Source organism: Ceratotherium simum, chromosome 22 (assembly GCF_057802395.1).
Source record: "Ceratotherium simum simum isolate JZ-2026a chromosome 22, ASM5780239v1, whole genome shotgun sequence".
Classification (NCBI taxonomy): domain Eukaryota; kingdom Metazoa; phylum Chordata; class Mammalia; order Perissodactyla; family Rhinocerotidae; genus Ceratotherium; species Ceratotherium simum.
This window is the reverse complement of record NC_141921.1, coordinates 44,395,737-44,412,892: the sequence shown is the minus strand read 5'-3', so window position 1 is coordinate 44,412,892 and position 17,156 is coordinate 44,395,737. Positions and strand designations below refer to the sequence as shown.

At 38.4% G+C, this 17,156-nt stretch overlaps 1 protein-coding gene across 5 annotated transcripts in view; it reads right to left on the bottom strand.

The window, feature by feature from the left end:
- The window catches only part of RERE (arginine-glutamic acid dipeptide repeats), a 420,402-nt gene that overhangs the window by 313,702 nt on the left and 89,544 nt on the right, over positions 1-17,156 (bottom strand). Inside the window, exon 1 of one of the 5 annotated variants that reach the window (XM_014783835.2) lies at positions 3,059-3,348. The exons of the other annotated variants lie outside the window; for them this stretch is intronic. The gene's annotated coding sequence lies outside the window, so the exon portion shown is untranslated. Of the gene's footprint in view, positions 1-3,058; positions 3,349-17,156 lie in introns of those variants that run through there. 5 annotated transcript variants of the gene reach the window in all.

Sequence of the window (17,156 nt, the reverse complement as noted above, 5' to 3'; positions counted from 1 at the left end):
AAAAGAAATAATTACAAATCAACTTTTGAAATAACCTGTTTAGATCTAGGATACTTAACTACTTCTCTCTATTTTTCCTTGGATTCAGCAGCCTCTGCTGCCGATCTAAATGTTTTGATTTCTTTTGATTTCTAAATGTTGTACTCCCTTTCCTCATTCCAGGATATTTTAAGAAGGCCCACTTCTCCAATGAGTTAAAAAGTATCTCAACTTAAGCAAACCTCCCTTTCTCCACCCCCTACAAAGCAGTCCCCAACTCTACCCCTACCAGTCCCCCTAAAAACACATCCCCATGTTCTTCTATCAATAAACTGGACCTCTGAAAAAGGCATCACATTAGCTCTATGCATAAACAGATTTCAGTCAATTTTGTTTTTGACTTTTGCTCCTTTTTTTAAAACGTAGTGCATGGTCTTAGAAGCCTGTGGTGGTGAGCATCTCCTCAAGACAAAGGCAGACAGACAGTAAGGAGACCAGACTATTGAGAAAAAAGTGTCATTCATATCACAATCTATTTTACAGCCTAAAAAGTCTGACTCTGTCATAGGCTTATATTCAAAGACTGAAAGCTACTCAGTCTTAAATACTTTTCAATAACTTGTAGCCAAAAACACATTTTAAAATTTAAAGGTGGCCACACATGTCCCCGAACAGAGACATTTCTAAAGCCTTCTATTAATCAGCCAAACTTCTGTTAGTCACTGGCACTCTCAGTCCCTTTGGTACAGTGTAACAAGAGGTAAGAGATAGGGGGAAACATTTTAATCATATTATCTCCATTGCACTAACATTTATTCCTGTTTGAGTTTTACAAACTGATCGTAGAATAACAAAGAACCAGTTTAAAAAAAAAAAAACTGGCTTCCTATGTCATTATAAAATGGACGGTTCTACTGGCTACTCAGACTACACAATAGCAAGCAAAACCCCTTGACCTTGGAAAAGCATAGTAAATGTAATACCTGCTAATAAATTACATGGTTTACCAATTTCCTCAAAACCAAAAATAAATCTCTCACAAGTAAACTATTACATGAATAAATAAAAGCTTGTCTTGTTCTATCATTTGCTTAAAATGATAAGCACGGTGGCGGTGGGAGAGGGATTAAGAAACACAGCCAGACAAGTCCATAAAACCTCCAGTGTAAGATAAAACTACCCTGCAGGAGCAGCCAATGCATTCTGACCTAACAGCTGTACACAGTTGCACTAATAAAAATGAAAGCTGGTCTGTATAACACACAGGCAATTCACTGAACCTTACTGACACGTTGACGGGGTTCACCATCACACCACCACCACGACCCCAGCAGACCTACGGTGTACAACAATAAATTGGCACAGAGCTGAGGTACCTGCGTTTGAAAATACATATACATTCAAGCATTTCAGAAATAATCACAATCATGTAGACTGGAACATACCCTATAGGAACAGAGGCTATAAAACCTATACACACAAAGGAAGTGGTACAGCTACGTTACGTCAGCTCTCGCCTCAATTCATAAACGCAAAACCACAAACAAGACAAAAATCTAAATGGCCTTTTCTGGAAACCTTAGAGTGAATGAATGTAGGTTAAGTCTTTAAACATGTTACTGAAGGGTACTCGTTGATACATCACTTTCAACAGCCACGGGGAGAGAAAATGTGTAACCTTAGTCCATTCTATCATGCAATCAGATCAAATAACATTTCACGCAAGGCCTGCCAAGCACCAGCGCCTGCCAGAGTACAATGAGCACTCAAGTGCTCTGCACTGAAAACTACCTTTCACTGGTCCCAGAGATCTTTATAAAATAGTTTAAACACTACTAAATTACAGAGTTGAAAAAAAACAAACACAAGCTTCTAACTGCTGCTCCCACAATATTGTGAAGTTGCTGTTAAGCCTCTAAAATGTCTGCCTTGTGTTATTTTACTAGGCAATGTAAATACTCAGAATGGCAATTGCCTCTTAGAGCCCAAATCTAACACACGCATAAAAATGCAGAGTTGGTTGTGCATCTGGAAATAATTGTCCACAGATCGACAGGCTTACATGAGATATTGTTCCCGTCTGTAAGATTTCAAATCATGTCTACTTTAAATTTAGAGTTCCTAGAGAAAAAAAAAAGAAGAAAGGAAAAGAAAAAAAAAAACCCAGAACTCAATATAGTACTTTTGGCACAGAATTTTAAGGACTTTTGTCAACTCTGTTCTCAACTTTTACTTAGTGTCTCAATCTTAAAGCACATAGACACACAATTTCAAAGGGAGAAATTAATCTCTCTATTGACCTCTGTGTTCATTCACATACCATTTTTTTAAATTTCCATATGGCTGAGAGGAGGCCTCCAGCCAAACAATGCCCCAAGGAGAGCAGTGGCACATGTGCACCAGGAAAGCATAAAGACTGAGAGTAAAACAAAGTAACCTATTACACCAGTTTCTTTCTCAGCAAACAGAAAGTGGTCAAGCAGGTCTTCCCCATAGCTTCAAGGAGAGTCAAGATTTGAGTAAACAAGGGGAGGGGGCAGGGAAGCCACTACCTCAAACCAAAAGAAATTTAAACCTAAAGCAATCTTCTTCAAAACTATCTCTGCATTTTAGCTTCTCTGGCAAAATAACAGTATGTTGGTCCAAGAAACAAATTATATCTGTCACTTAAGTAGCCCAAAATTACTTTATAATCAAGTCTATTAGATTCATTTCATTTTTAAACTTAAATTTACTCCACAGTAAGCAATGAAGTTTCTCATCAGTGATTTTTGAATTATACACTGCTCATCTTCAATAAGGCTTCCTTTCAGAGAAGACGAAAATACACACATGCACACATACACATTTTAAAAAATAGTGTTTTCTCTGCCCTAAAGACGTTTCTTAATTGGTTTATTTAATTGAGATTTTCCTAGAGTTTTGCAAATTAAAAAACTAGTAAGCCCAACAGAAATGCAATGGGACACAGCAACTACCCACTCATTATTGATTCCTGGAAAGCCAGCATCATTCTTAGTAATAAATACCCAAGTTGTTCATCTTTCTAGTGTCAGCTACAACACTCCCGTACACCCACCTCGGAGAGCCCCTGCGCCCACATTTGTCCAACTTCCTGGCCCGAGACCCGAGTACCCCCTCGCAGCACGAGGCGCCGGCCACTTGCCTGCGGCTGGTCAGCGGCAGGAGCTGAGCCCGCAGGCCTCGTCCTCCTTCAGTGCAGGGCCTTGCAAACTCAGGCCCGCGGGCAGGGGCAGGGCGGGCGGGGGCTCGGGGCGTGAAATGCACTTGCTAAACAAAAGGAGGCCCAGACGGCCGAAGGGCAGCACTGCGCGGTCGCATGTGCCGGCGGCGCTCGGTGGCTCCAGTAGGCAGTGGCCGCGCGAGGCCCCGCCCGCGGCTGAGAGGATGCGGCCGCTGCTGCTCCAGCTCGCGCTCCTTCAGCCTGGGCTGCAGGGCCAACACTGCCACATGCCTCTGACCCAGACACTGGGAGAGAAAGAGCAGCCTCCCTGGGGCGGCGGCAGCCGGCAAAACCCGGGCTGGAGATCCGGCCCGCTCCGCGGGCGCGCGCGCACACAAAGCCGCTGCAATTTTATCTCCTTCCTAGCTTGCCCAGCCTCCCTTTTCCCCAATCCTCCCTCCCCTCCCGACAGCCGGAACTGGGAGGCTTCGTGATTGATGGCAGCTCTTAATAGCGTGGTCAGCTAGAAAATGCATCTGCAAGCAAGATATTAAAGAGGCAGAGCATCCCCGTGAGTGATCAGCAGCTCACACATCCTAGAGCTGCCCCTGATTCTGCCAGGAATATTAATGCCAACCATCTCTGACGTCTAACAAATGCAGATGAAATAACCAACAATCATAGACATGCAGAACATTTGTTTCAAAGGTACACAGGAGAAAGAAGCATTGTTTGGTGTCAAACAATATTTCTGACCCCAATTCTCCTTACAGTTTAAGAATTCTCTGTAAATCATTTGTTTGAAAGTCTTCTCTCCAATCCTTTTTCCCTAAGAAATAAGGGTCCATCTGCTAGACAAGGCATAGCTTAAACTGAGCTTGAGTGAAATCCATCTAATAAGGAAGCAAAATAAATGCATATTCCTTCCATGTTGCCTTAAATAAATATCACCCACCAGCCACCAGATTCCAGACCCCTCATTAATTTCATCGTTATGTGCATCTAAATAGAATTAACAACTGTTAATTTCAAACTAGTTGCTTGCCCACCCCCAATCTGGTAAACACATATCAACTTGCTAAAATTAAACTACATTTATACCATGTATTCCCTAGTAGTAACAATCAAGATCATTTTGTCCTATTAAGTAAGACGCTCTACAGCAAATTTTTAAAAACATATTCCTACAGAATATGAATTCGAAGTATTAAACTCACTGTCAACCCAAATTTGAAAGTTACAAGCTCAAAATCTAAATGATCTCTTTTGGTATCTTTAACATTACAACTTTTGCCTTCCAGGCAAGTTTTCATGGAACTTTCAAATAGCTTTATAAATGTTATTTATAAATGTTACTGGACCTTCCAAAGTCCAACAAGGTCACTGAATTATTAGGTACCCTCTTACCAATAAGCAGAGATTTAGATATATTAAGTGATTTGCCCTAGGTCAGGGAGTGGAGAGGGCATAGAGTAGAACCCAGGGGTCCTGCCTTGCTGGCACAGATAATCTAACTAACATGCACATTTGCTATTTAAACATCATTCTGCTGATCTCTTTCAAAGAAAATTCAAGTTATTTTATAGGAGATAGAAATATCTATCTAAAGCTACAAACAGCACATGGACTGAGAGTAAGAGCTGATGAAGCACAATGCATTTGCCACCCTGAAAGGAGGCTGTGATCAACACAAATCAGAGGTGGTCTATAGCGAAAGTGCGGCCCTGCTATAAGCTCCACTAAACACCATTCCTCAATGAGACCATCCTGAGGGGATCTGCGGCTTGAAAATCTGCGTCACAACCAAGTGGCTCTGAGATCACTCCAGCCACATCAGAGATGAAATCGACCCTAAAGCCTCGCTACAAGCGCCACTCCTATACTCAGACACATTTCCAATTTTCTAACCAGCTGTATCTAGACACATGGTAGAGCCTGAAGAGGAGTGTTTGTTTCTGTTTTTTTTACTTTTTAAAAATGCTGGTTTACAGTGAGTTAAACGGCTGTTAAGAACAACCAAACTGCTCTATTCTGAATTCATACTGCACCTAATCTCTCAGGGATTCTAAATGCTTGGACAGCACTTTATGACACATATTCTTTTATCCTTGTCCTGCACCCTCTGCTAATCCATCCACTCCAGTCCCCCACACCTTCCAGTTATACCAGTCTTTCAAAATCACCAAGGTATCAGGATTTCTACCACAGGCCATCACTGCTTCTTCCACCTAGAGCAGGGACCACCCCCACCCACCCCCCACCTCCCCCCACACCCAGTTTAAAGCCTACTTCTCCTTCTGATCTCAGGTCAAATATCACTTTGTCAGAGAGGCTTCCCCTGCGGCCCCATTCTAGGTTAAGTTCCTTTGTTATAAGTTCTCAGGGAACTGTATTCCTTTCCTTGAGAGCATTTATCTCAGTTTGTAATTCATTGGTGTGATTTTCTGATTAATGTCCACAGCTCCCTCTAGACAGTAAGTTCCACTAGAGAAAGCTCTATATGTTTGCTCATTATCAAATACCCGGTGTCAAGCACACAGACAGATCTGTGGAATGAATAAGTGAATTGAGGACAACGACCCTGTTTTATTCATTTTGTATATTCTCTGCACAGTTCCTGGCACAAAGAAGCCTCTCTCAAATAAGTAGCATCTATGCAAATAAATAGCATTTCTTTTATTAACCTTTAAAAGTCTAGTAAAAGGAAGAAATTTTTTTTTTTTTTTTTTTTGCTGAGGAAGATCAGCCCTGAGCTAACATCCGATGCCAATTCTCCTCTTTTTTGCCAAGGAAGACTGGCCCTGGGCTAACATCGTGCCCTTCTTCCTCCACTTCATATGGGACGCCGCCACAGCATGGCCTAATGAGAGGTGTGTTGGTGCACGTCGGGATCCAAACCTGCAAACCCCGGACCGCCACAGCAAAGCGCGCGCACTTAACCACTGCGCCACCAGGCGGCCCCTAAAAGGAAGATTTTTATCCGTGTTTTACAGAGATGTAACTAATTGTGCCCGGGGTAACTCATAAATACACTGTGACCCTAACCAAGGTCCTATTTGCAAGCTACATTTTTAAGAGTTAATGAGGTACAGAAGCTATCATTAATTTATTCAAGTTCTTCCTACTTACCTGGCATTTAAGCAAGAGGTAAACTGGATAGACTACCAAATCTTGTACACAGAGGACTAGATAAACAGAATATAAATACTTGAAAGCACACTGTACAATAGTTTGTGTTCAACACTTCTCTGAATGTAAAAGTACCACCATATTCTGCTGTGAAGGGGGGCGAAGGGGGATAATCCTCACCTCTGTTTTACACTGAACTTTTTCTTTATTTTCAGTTTTTTTCTCTCTAAAAGACTACTTCCCTAACATGGAAGCCTTCCTAAGAGCTGTTTTGATCTGAGGACTCCCAGTCAGTAGTAACAGACCACCCGAAACCACATTCCCCAACTCCTCAAAATGAAGAATTCATCTTAAACCCTAGTAATGTGAGCTTGTAAATTAAGGGATCTGTAGATGAGAAATGGGAGTCATTATAACAAGAACAATTTCTCAGATGTTTTACACAGGAGCACATGAAAAAGTGAAAGAAAGAATAAGTGTGTGAGATGAATGAAAAAATATTAGATATATCCCATCCTCATCCCTAAATTAATCCTCATTGTTATTTTCAGCATTCCACATGGCACTGTTTAGTTCCCACATGATCTCATGCTGGCCTTGTCTGTCACTGCTTCCTTTTGTCCTAAGTTCCATTCCACATAAATTCCAGCTCCAGGTTTTATAACACCCTTCATTTATCAAAACAACCCTGTCAAGTTGAGTACCATTAACAGATAATGAGAGGAGACAACAGATGCAGTTAGAGGCAAAGCACTCCACATTCTACAGGCCTCAGCATGCAGCCAAGTGAGCTGACACCTAAGTTTACCCTAACAGTTATAATTAAATACAAAGTCTAGTTAAACTAACATTAACGCTACAACCGGGAACAGTACACAGGGGAAATGCAAAGTATAACCTTAGCACTAGTTGAACAGGGCCCAGGTTATTCCAGACCCTTAACCTCAAACAACTATCCTCCATTTACTCTCTCCACCACTCTGCTTCTGTATCAGCAAGGAGGACTCTTGGCCACATCTTCTAAAGGTGGCAGCTTTAGACCGCTCCCCAAGACCACCAAAGGGGGAAGGAGATTGCATTTTTACATGATAGTTTAAAGGTAACATTCATCTAACAATAACTAGTGAGCTCTGCCAAAATTATAACTACCAAGTTGAAACAATCAACATTCTTTCCTATAGCATTATCTAGTAAAATCATTCAGATCAAGTAACTTAGCTCACCCTAGTGTCAAAATGTCAAAAGAATACCAAAGTCAATCAAGCAAATAATGACTGAATTAAGGGCTGTGTTAGTTGGATTAGTTAGCTATGTTTGCATAATATCCTAGGATAGGAAGGTTTTGTTTTGTATTACTATGGAGAACATGGAGCTATAATTTTAAACAAACCATCTATTGCTTTCCCCTTTCCAAGTCACGAAATGGCACCCCACAGCAAAACCTCTAGAGTTTTCAAAAGAAAGCCCTTTTGGATTTTTTAAAATTATGATTAGAGTAATACATGTTCCTACAAAAGATCCAAACAACTCCACTCAACAAGTTGAAGTGTATCTCTCCAGACTCTGTTCTAGAACATATGTAAACAAACATATACAAATACTTAGGAATATATATATTCGTCTGGGGGTTCATTCTGTTGATTTTTATTTTCATAAAAATGAAATCCTACTATTCATGCTATATGGCAACTTGCCTCTCTCACTTTACAGCAGACCATTAACATCTGATTCCTTTTTATAGCTGCACAGAATTCTACATTGTGGGAGTACCATAATTAACAAGTTCCTAATTGCTACGACAAACGTCCGTGTGCATCTTTGCGCATATATGTGAGTATTTCTATACTGCAGGAATCTCTAGTTCAATGGATACGCACTTTTTAGTCAAAGATTGAATCAAACTGCCCCTCAAAAAGCTGGACCAGTTTATACTCTTCCTAACTGTAGGCCTGTTTCCACACTCACATTCTGGTGATCTATTTGAGGTTTACACAAGGCATTCTCCTGATCTCCTACCTTTCTGGTCATTCCCTATTTCTTCCATGACTACTCCTAAATACAGGCAGTCACTGTCTAGCCTCTTCTTATCACACTGGCATCTCTCAGGAATGAGAAGATTCACTCTCAAGATGATTCTGTGTTACTGATTGCAAAATTTTATTTTTCCAGCCCTGAGCTTGCTTCGTAGCAACAGATCCATGTTTTCAAAAGCCCTCTCCACACACTCTTAAATCATCCTACACCAAATCAAAATGTTCTTCCCCACATGCCCTGATTAACCCAACACAGTCCCAGGATACTCCTGCTGCCCTAGTGTAAGTATTAATAGCATGCTCTTTCTTTTTAAAAGGAAATTATGACACATCTTAAAATGCACATAAAATCAGAATTAGCACGTTAAACATAAAATACTTCTCAGCTTTTAGCATTACTGGATGACATACTATTTTAATAATAGGTAACTATCATCTAATCCATAGTTTGCAAGTCTTAAATGCATATCAAGGTCAGGCATTTACTAATGTGAATTTTTAAAATAACTTTCCTACCTAATTGCCTATCCATTCATTTATCATATCACTTTCGATTTGGCCAACATTTAATGATCAACTTACGTGGTTTCTCTGTCGGTAAAGGTGCTGAAGAACAGAAATACATAAACTTAAATCAATAAGGTTGTGATGATAATTATATCCACAGAAAAAGACTTACACAGAGAACCATGAAACATATATGTTGCAATAATTAGGCAAATACTCCAAATTATTGGGGAAAAGTGAGTTTTTATGTCCTTCAACGCCAGAATCTTAATATTTATACTCTTTTATATATAAGAATAAAACTTATGAGTTAATTGCAACTTGGATACTACATAATATACTCTTGAGAAATAATTAGAAATAACATCAGATTCTAAAATTCAAGGAGGCTAACCTTTAGTAAAACTATAAACAGAACATACTTCAAAATTAAATATAGCAGTACAACATTAAGGTCAGACGTTAATTATAACTTTCCTTTTCATTTTACGCTTCCCAACACAGCCTCCAACGTATATTTGAGTGATAAACTGCTAATAAGTATTGAAAGTGTTATTTCATAAAGTACAATATTACCAACATTAAAATATATTCCTGGAAAAAACACACACACACACACACACACACAACTTGCAACACTAAATCCCACTTTTTTGGTGTGTGTGTGTGAGGAATATCAGCCCTGTGCTAACATCTGCCAATCCTCCTCTTTTTTTGCTGAGGAAGACTGGCCCTGGGCTAACATCCATGCCCATCTTCCTCCAGTTTATATGGGACGCCACCACAGCATGGCTTGCCAAGCGGTGCCTTGGTGCACACCCAGGATCCGAACCAGCGAACCTCGGGCCGCCGCAGTGGAGCGCGCGCACTTAACTGCTTGTGCCACAGGGCCGTCCCCCTAAATCCCACTTTTATAAGAACAGAGAGCAGAAGCACTAGCTTCAGTTTGCACACACAGCAAACTCTTTTTACACAGTAAGTCAATCAAAGGTCAGGCCTGGAGGTTTTAATCTTTAGAAGTGTGTAGCCCTGTCATGGATGTAGGATGTGGAATAAGCCTTAAAGCAACTTGAGAGAGAGAGAGACCTTTAAGATAGCTTATGCTTTTAACATTTTTAAGGACATTTTCATCTCTATTTTAAAACTTACTAGAGATCTCAGATTGTATAGATGAAATTATAATGCTGCGATCGAGCAAAACTTTGAAAGGGAAAAAAATACAGTTAAGAAAAGAGATTTCTCATTTGGAAAAGTGTTACGGATTCAAAAAAAGAGAATTTTTTGTGGAAGAAACAGCTCAGGGACTCAGGACCATGACAGAATGTTTAGAATGGGGCCCCTCACGTATTCTGAGCTGACAATATGTGATAAAATCAGTGGGGAGATCCAGCCAAGCTTATTGGAAGTAATCTTAAGACAACTAAAAACCCAAACTGGAATCATTACACCAAGAATTCAAAATATCAACCAGACAAATAGATATTTGTGCAACTAAAATAATGCATACAAAACCACACATTGCTTTGCTCTCTTTTTTTTTTTTTTAATTCTGATGTATGTTTTCTCTGGTAATATGCCTCCATATTAAATAAATAAACTAAACTCTTTTAAAATAAAATCACAAACATCTATTTTAGGAAAAAATGTACATTTAAATGTTTCAAAACATTAAATGAGTACTATTTGCAAGGTTCAACATCATAGGTAGCATTAACGATTCAGTACTTTTCTGCTTACAAACCAATCACTTCTCTCTAGAAAATGTCAAAAGACTCTACGTAGTTCAAAATAGCCATTCAAATATGCAATACACTGGCTAAGACTAAAATTAAAAGCCAGTCTCAAGAATCAAGAAGGTGACGTCCAAGATTTTTTGCCCAAACCTCAAGGTAACCACTAAACAAATAATCAAAGCAAAACCACATATGATAAACAAAGAGAAAACTAGAAGAATCATAAGACAGAACAACCAAACTGAATTGGCAGTCCAAAACAAATGGGACAAGAAACAAAGGAAATGCAAAAGAACCAGAAAATAAGTGACAAAACAGCAACATTCAGCCCTCATATTTCAATAATTACCCTAAATGTAAATGGATTGAACTCTCCAATCAAAAGATACAGAGTGGCAGGATGGATTAAAAAGCAAGACCCAACAATATGCTGCCTTCAGGAAACACACCTTAGCACTAAAGACAAGCACAGGCTCAGAGTGAAAGGATGGAAGACAATACTCCAAGCTAATGGCAAACAAAAGAAAGCAGGTGTTGCCATACTCATATCAGACAAAGTAGACTTCAAGATAAAACAGGTTAAGAAAGACAAAGAAGGGAAATATATAATGATAAAAGGGACACTCCATCAAGAAGACATATCACTTATAAATATATATGCACCCAACATAGGAGCACCAATGTACATAAAACAACTATTAACAAACCTAAAAGGAGAAATCAACAACAACACAATAATAGTAGGGGATCTTAACACCCCACTTACAGCAATGGATAGATCATCCAGACAAAAAGTTAATAAAGAAATATTAGACTTAAATGAAAAACTGGACGAGATGGACCTAGTAGACATATACAGAGCACTCCACCCAAAAACAGCTGACTACACATTCTTCTCAAGCGCGCATGGAACATTCTCTAGGATAGACCATATGTTGGGAAACAAAGCAAGCCTCAATAAATTTAAGAAGATTGAAATCATAACAAGCATCTTTTCAGACCATAAGGCTATGAAACTGGAAATGAACCAGGAAAAAAAAACTGGGAAAGTGACAAAAATGTGGAGATTAAACAACATGCTACTGAACAACCAATGGATCATTGATGAAATTAAAGGAGAAATCAAAAACTAATGGATCATTGATGAAATTAAAGGAGAAATCAAAAACTATCTGGAAACAAACGAAAATGATAACATGCCATATCAAACCATATGGGATGCAGCAAAAGCAGTCCTGAGAGGGAAACTCATAGCGATACAAGCCCACCTTAACAAACAAGAAAAAGCCCAAATAGGCAACCTTAAATTACACCTAACAGAACTAGAAAAAGAAGAACAAACAAAGCCCAAAGCCAGCAGAAGGAGAGAAATAATAAAAATCAGAGCAGAAATAAATGATATTGAGACCAAAAAAACAGTAGAAAGGATTAATGAAACAAAGAGTTGGTTCTTCGAGAAGATAAACAAACTCGACAAACCCTTAGCCAGGCTTACTAAGAAAAAAGAGAAAAGGCTCAAGTAAATAAAATTAGAAATGAAAGAGGAGAAATTACAACGGATACCATGGAAATACAGAGGATTATAAGAGAATACTATGAGAAATTATATGCCAACAAATTGGACAATCTAGAAGAAATGGATAAATTCTTAGACTTATACAACCTCCCAAAATTGAACCAAGAAGAAATGGAGAATCTGAATAGACCAATAACAAGTAAAGAGATTGAAATAGTAATCAAAAACCTCCCAAAAAATAAAAGTCCAGGACCAGATGGCTTCTCCAGTGAATTTTACCAAACATTCAAAGAAGATTTAATACCCATCCTCCTCAAACTATTCCAAAAAATAGAGGAAGATGGAACACTTCCTGAATCATTCTATGAGGCCAATATCACCCTGATACCAAAATCAGACAAAGACAATACAAAGAAAGAAAATTACAGGCCAATATCGCTGATGAACATTGATGCAAAAATCCTCAACAAAATATTGGCAAACCGAATACAACAATATATTAAAAAGATCATACACCATGATCAAGTGGGATTTATACCAGAGACGCAGGGATGGTTCAACATCCGCAAATCAATCAACGTGATACATCACATCAACAAAACAAAGAATAAAAACCACATGATTGTCTCAATAGACGCAGAGAAGGCATTTGACAAGATATAACATCCATTTATGATAAAAACTCTCAATAAAATGGGAATAGAAGGAAAGTACCTCAACATAATAAAGGCCATATATGACAAACCCACAGCTAACATCATACTCAACGGGGAAAGACTGAAAGCCATTCCTCTGAGAACAGGAACGAGGCAGGGCTGCCCACTCTCACCACTCCTGTTCAACATAGTACTGGAGGTTCTGGCCAGAGCAATTAGGCAAGAAAAAGGAATAAAAGGAATCCAAATAGGTAACGAAGAAGTGAAACTCTCACTATTTGCAGATGACATGATTGTATATATAGAAAACCCTAAAGAATCTGTTGGAAAACTGTTAGAAACAATCAACAACTACAGCAAAGTTGCAGGGTACAAAATCAATCTACAAAAATCAGTTGCATTTCTATATGCTAATAATGAACTAACAGAAAGAGAGCTCAAAAGATAATACCATTTACAATTGCATCAAAAAGAATAAAATACCTAGGAATAAATCTTACCAAGGAGGTGAAGGACCTATACAATGAGAACTACAAGACATTATTGAGGGAAATCCACGATGACATAAAGAAATGGAAAGATATCCCATGCACGTGGATTGGAAGAATAAACATAGTTAAAATGTCTATATTACCTAAAGCAATCTACAGATTCAATGCAATCCCAATCAGAATCCCAATGACATTCTTCACAGAAATAGAAAAAGAATACTAAAATTTATATGGGGCAACAAAAGACCCGAATAGCTAAAGAAATCCTAAAGAAAAAGAACAAAGCAGGAGGCATCACAATTCCTGACTTCAAAACATACTACAAAGCAACAGTAATCAAAACAGCATGGTACTGGTACAAAAACAGACACACAGATCAATGGAACAGAATTGAAAGCCCAGAAATAAAACCACACATATACGGACAGCTAATTTTCGACAAAGGTGCTAAGAACATGCAATGGAGAAAGGAAAGTCTCTTCAATAAATGGTGTTGGGAAAACTGGACAGCCACATGCAAAAGAATGAAAGTGGACCATGTGCTATCGCCATTCACAAAAATTAACTCAAAATGGATCAAAGACCTGAAGGTGAGACCTGAAACTACAAAACTCATAGAAGAAAATATAGGCAACACACTATTTGACATTGGTTTTAAAGGAATCTTTTCGGATGACATGCCTACCCAGACTAGGGAAACTAAAGAAAAAATAAACAAGTGGGATTTTATCAGATTAAAGAGCTTTTATAAGACAAATGAAACCAGAATCAAGATGAACAAACAACCAACCAGCTGGGAGAGAATATTTGCAAAACATACATCTGACAAGGGGTTGATCTCCATAATATATAAAGAACTCACACAATTGAACAAAAAAACAAACAACCCGATCAAAAAATGGGCAGAGGAAATGAACAGACACTTCTCCAAGGAAGATATACAGATGGCCAATAGGCACATGAAAAGATGCTCAACATCACTAATCATTAGGGAAATGCAAATCAAAACAACACTAAGATACCACCTCACGCCCGTTAGAATGGCTATAATCACCAAGACAAAAAACAACAAATGTTGGAGAGGATGTGGAGAAACAGGAACCCTCATACACAGCTGGTGGGAATGCAAACTGGTGCAGCCTCTATGGAAAACGGTATGGAGATTCCTCAAAAAATTAAAAATAGAGATGCCCTATGATCCAGCCATCCCACTACTGGGAATCTATCCAACGCATCTGAAATCAACAATCCAAAAGGCTTATGCACCCCTATGTTCATTGCAGCATTATTCACCATAGCCAAGAAGTGGAAGCAACCTAAGTGTCCCTCGACTGACGATTGGATTAAGAAAATGTGGTATATATATACAATGGAATACTACTCAGCCATAAAAAAAGACAAAATCGTCCCATTTGCAACAACATGGATGGGCCTGGAGCGTATTATGTTAAGTGAAATAAGCCAGAAAGAGAAAGACAAACACTGTATGATCTCACTCATATGTGGAATATAAACCAACACATGGACAGAGAAAACTGGACTGTGGTTACCCGGGCAGTGGGGGTGGGGGGTGGGCACAAGGGGTGAAGGGAGTCATATATGGGGTGATGGACAAACAAAAATGTACAGCCCAAAATTTCACAATGTTAGAAACCATTAAAACATCAATAAAAAAAAAAAAAAAAAAAAAGAAGGTGACGTAAACAACACAGGGTGGTTTCTTTTCTTTTCTTTTGGAGGAGGGAGGGGTTAGAGGTGAGTGAGATTGCCATGAAGACAAATTCTGAATATCATTTGAGTTTAATTTTAATTGATTAGAAAAAGCAAATATTTGGGCTCCAGGAAATGTGTACTGAAACACAACTCAGTATAAAGGAAGACGGGCTAACTTCTAACATTTACGTCATTTGATTAATTCTAACAATAAAATCTAAGCACTGATCATCCTCTCCAATCTTCAGAGCAAGCTAACTCTGCAATGAAAAATATGAGAGCCCTATCAGCAGACTCCAGTACGTTTAAATGATTATAACGTAAAGCATGTTCATGTTCACAAGTGAAAGGAAATGACTGTCAAATGCTTCCTTTACAATCTCTCCAGAACAGGGCAGGTCCCTTTAATGTGAGATTTTCCTGACATTCCAACTGTAGCAGACGTTGAACAGAGACGCATTACAAGCTGACCTGGTTCTATTATCTTTTATTGAAGGCCTAGCAAAGATCACACATGAGTCCAGTGCTATTTACATTTTTTGGTGCATTAATCACTTGTATACTCAAGGGCTTTAGAAAAATTCAATAGATTTTTTTTTTAATGACAATAACCACAGGATGTAACCATAGCTGTATTGGTCTTTTTCTCAGGAAGGTCAGAAAAGCTTTAAAAACAGGAAGTCTGTGCAATAAGGTTGAGAAATGTTTGCTTTAACAGTCTAAGGCTTTAAGGTTGCAGTTTACAGTCAGGTGTTATGGAGGACTAGAGTTTATTCTTTCCAGCCAAGGATTAATGTCTCTAGGGAAAAGGCCAAAAAGGTGCCCAAACAACTAGTAAAGCACATTATCCTACAATAAAACTTGTTATAAAATCTGAACTATAAATCTTCCTAGCTACCCTGCAACATTAAAGAGGAGCTAACTTAGTAAGAGTAGGAGGAGGAACAGTTTATCTTTTATGATAATTTATAAAGGCTAAAGAAAAATCATAGTAACCAACACTAAGACAGCTGACTAGCAACAGTTAGCAGTTGGGTTAAATTGATATTTTCCATTTAATATGTGTTCTATTGATTATCTCATTTTTTTATCAATATACTATAAATATAAATCAAATATAAGAAGGATAATCTTCCCTGAATGCAAATTCTTGCTAAAAAATCAAATCAATGCAGATTAACTAAATAACTTTTTAAAGATTAATTAAATAACTTTTTTATTCCCAATAAAATGGTTGGTTTCTGCTTTTAAGGACATTATAAAAAATTTTTTTAAATTCTACTAGAGTGCAACATCAAAGATATTTTTAAAAATCCAATTTCATGATTCTATTCTTTCTTTAGCCTTTGTTTACAAAGGCAATCAAAAAGAATGGCTTTATCATTTGTGGACTCCATTTTACATGGAATTAAATGTTATATTATGAAAACTTCAGGGCAAAAAATCCAAATATTATAATATGTACCTTATCAATTTAAAATCCAATTGGCTTCTAAAGGGCACTGCTTGAAAAATCATAATATCAAGATAAAGTGCTTTAAAATATGAACATAAAGGGTTATTACCACAAAAGTGTGTCATTTACCCCAAAGTGTGTCAAGAGAAAAACAAAGTGATTTTCCATTTGATAGTTACAACTACCTTAACATTTTTTTTTAATTTTATTTATTTATTTTTCCCCCAAAGCCCCAGTAGATAGTTGTATGTCATAGTTGCACATCCTTCTAGTTGCTGTATGTGGGACGCAGCCTCAGCATGGCCGGAGAAGCAGTGCGTTGGTGCGCGCCTGGGATCCGAACCCGGGCCACCAGCAGCGGAGCGCGCGCACTTAACCGCTAAGCCACGGGGCCGGCCCCATACCTTAACATTTTTTAATGTTTACCTCCACAATATTCCTACAGGGGACTGGACTACCTTCATGTAACATATGGGAATAAAATAACATTCCCTCAACCAACTAGGTGTCCTCCTTATCTTTCAAAAAGGCATCCGCTCTAATAACAACCCAACCCTAAAAGGGTCCTATTGGTTTTCAGGGAGTGTATACTATATAATGGTCAGGATTGTTTCCTGGAAATTGGAAGACAATAAAGCAATGCCTTCAGAACTCTGAGGAAAAATAGTACCCAAGCTAAAATTCTATACCCAACCAAACCATGAATCAAATAGGAGTATAAAATAAAGACATTTTCAGACATACACAGCCTCAAAACAT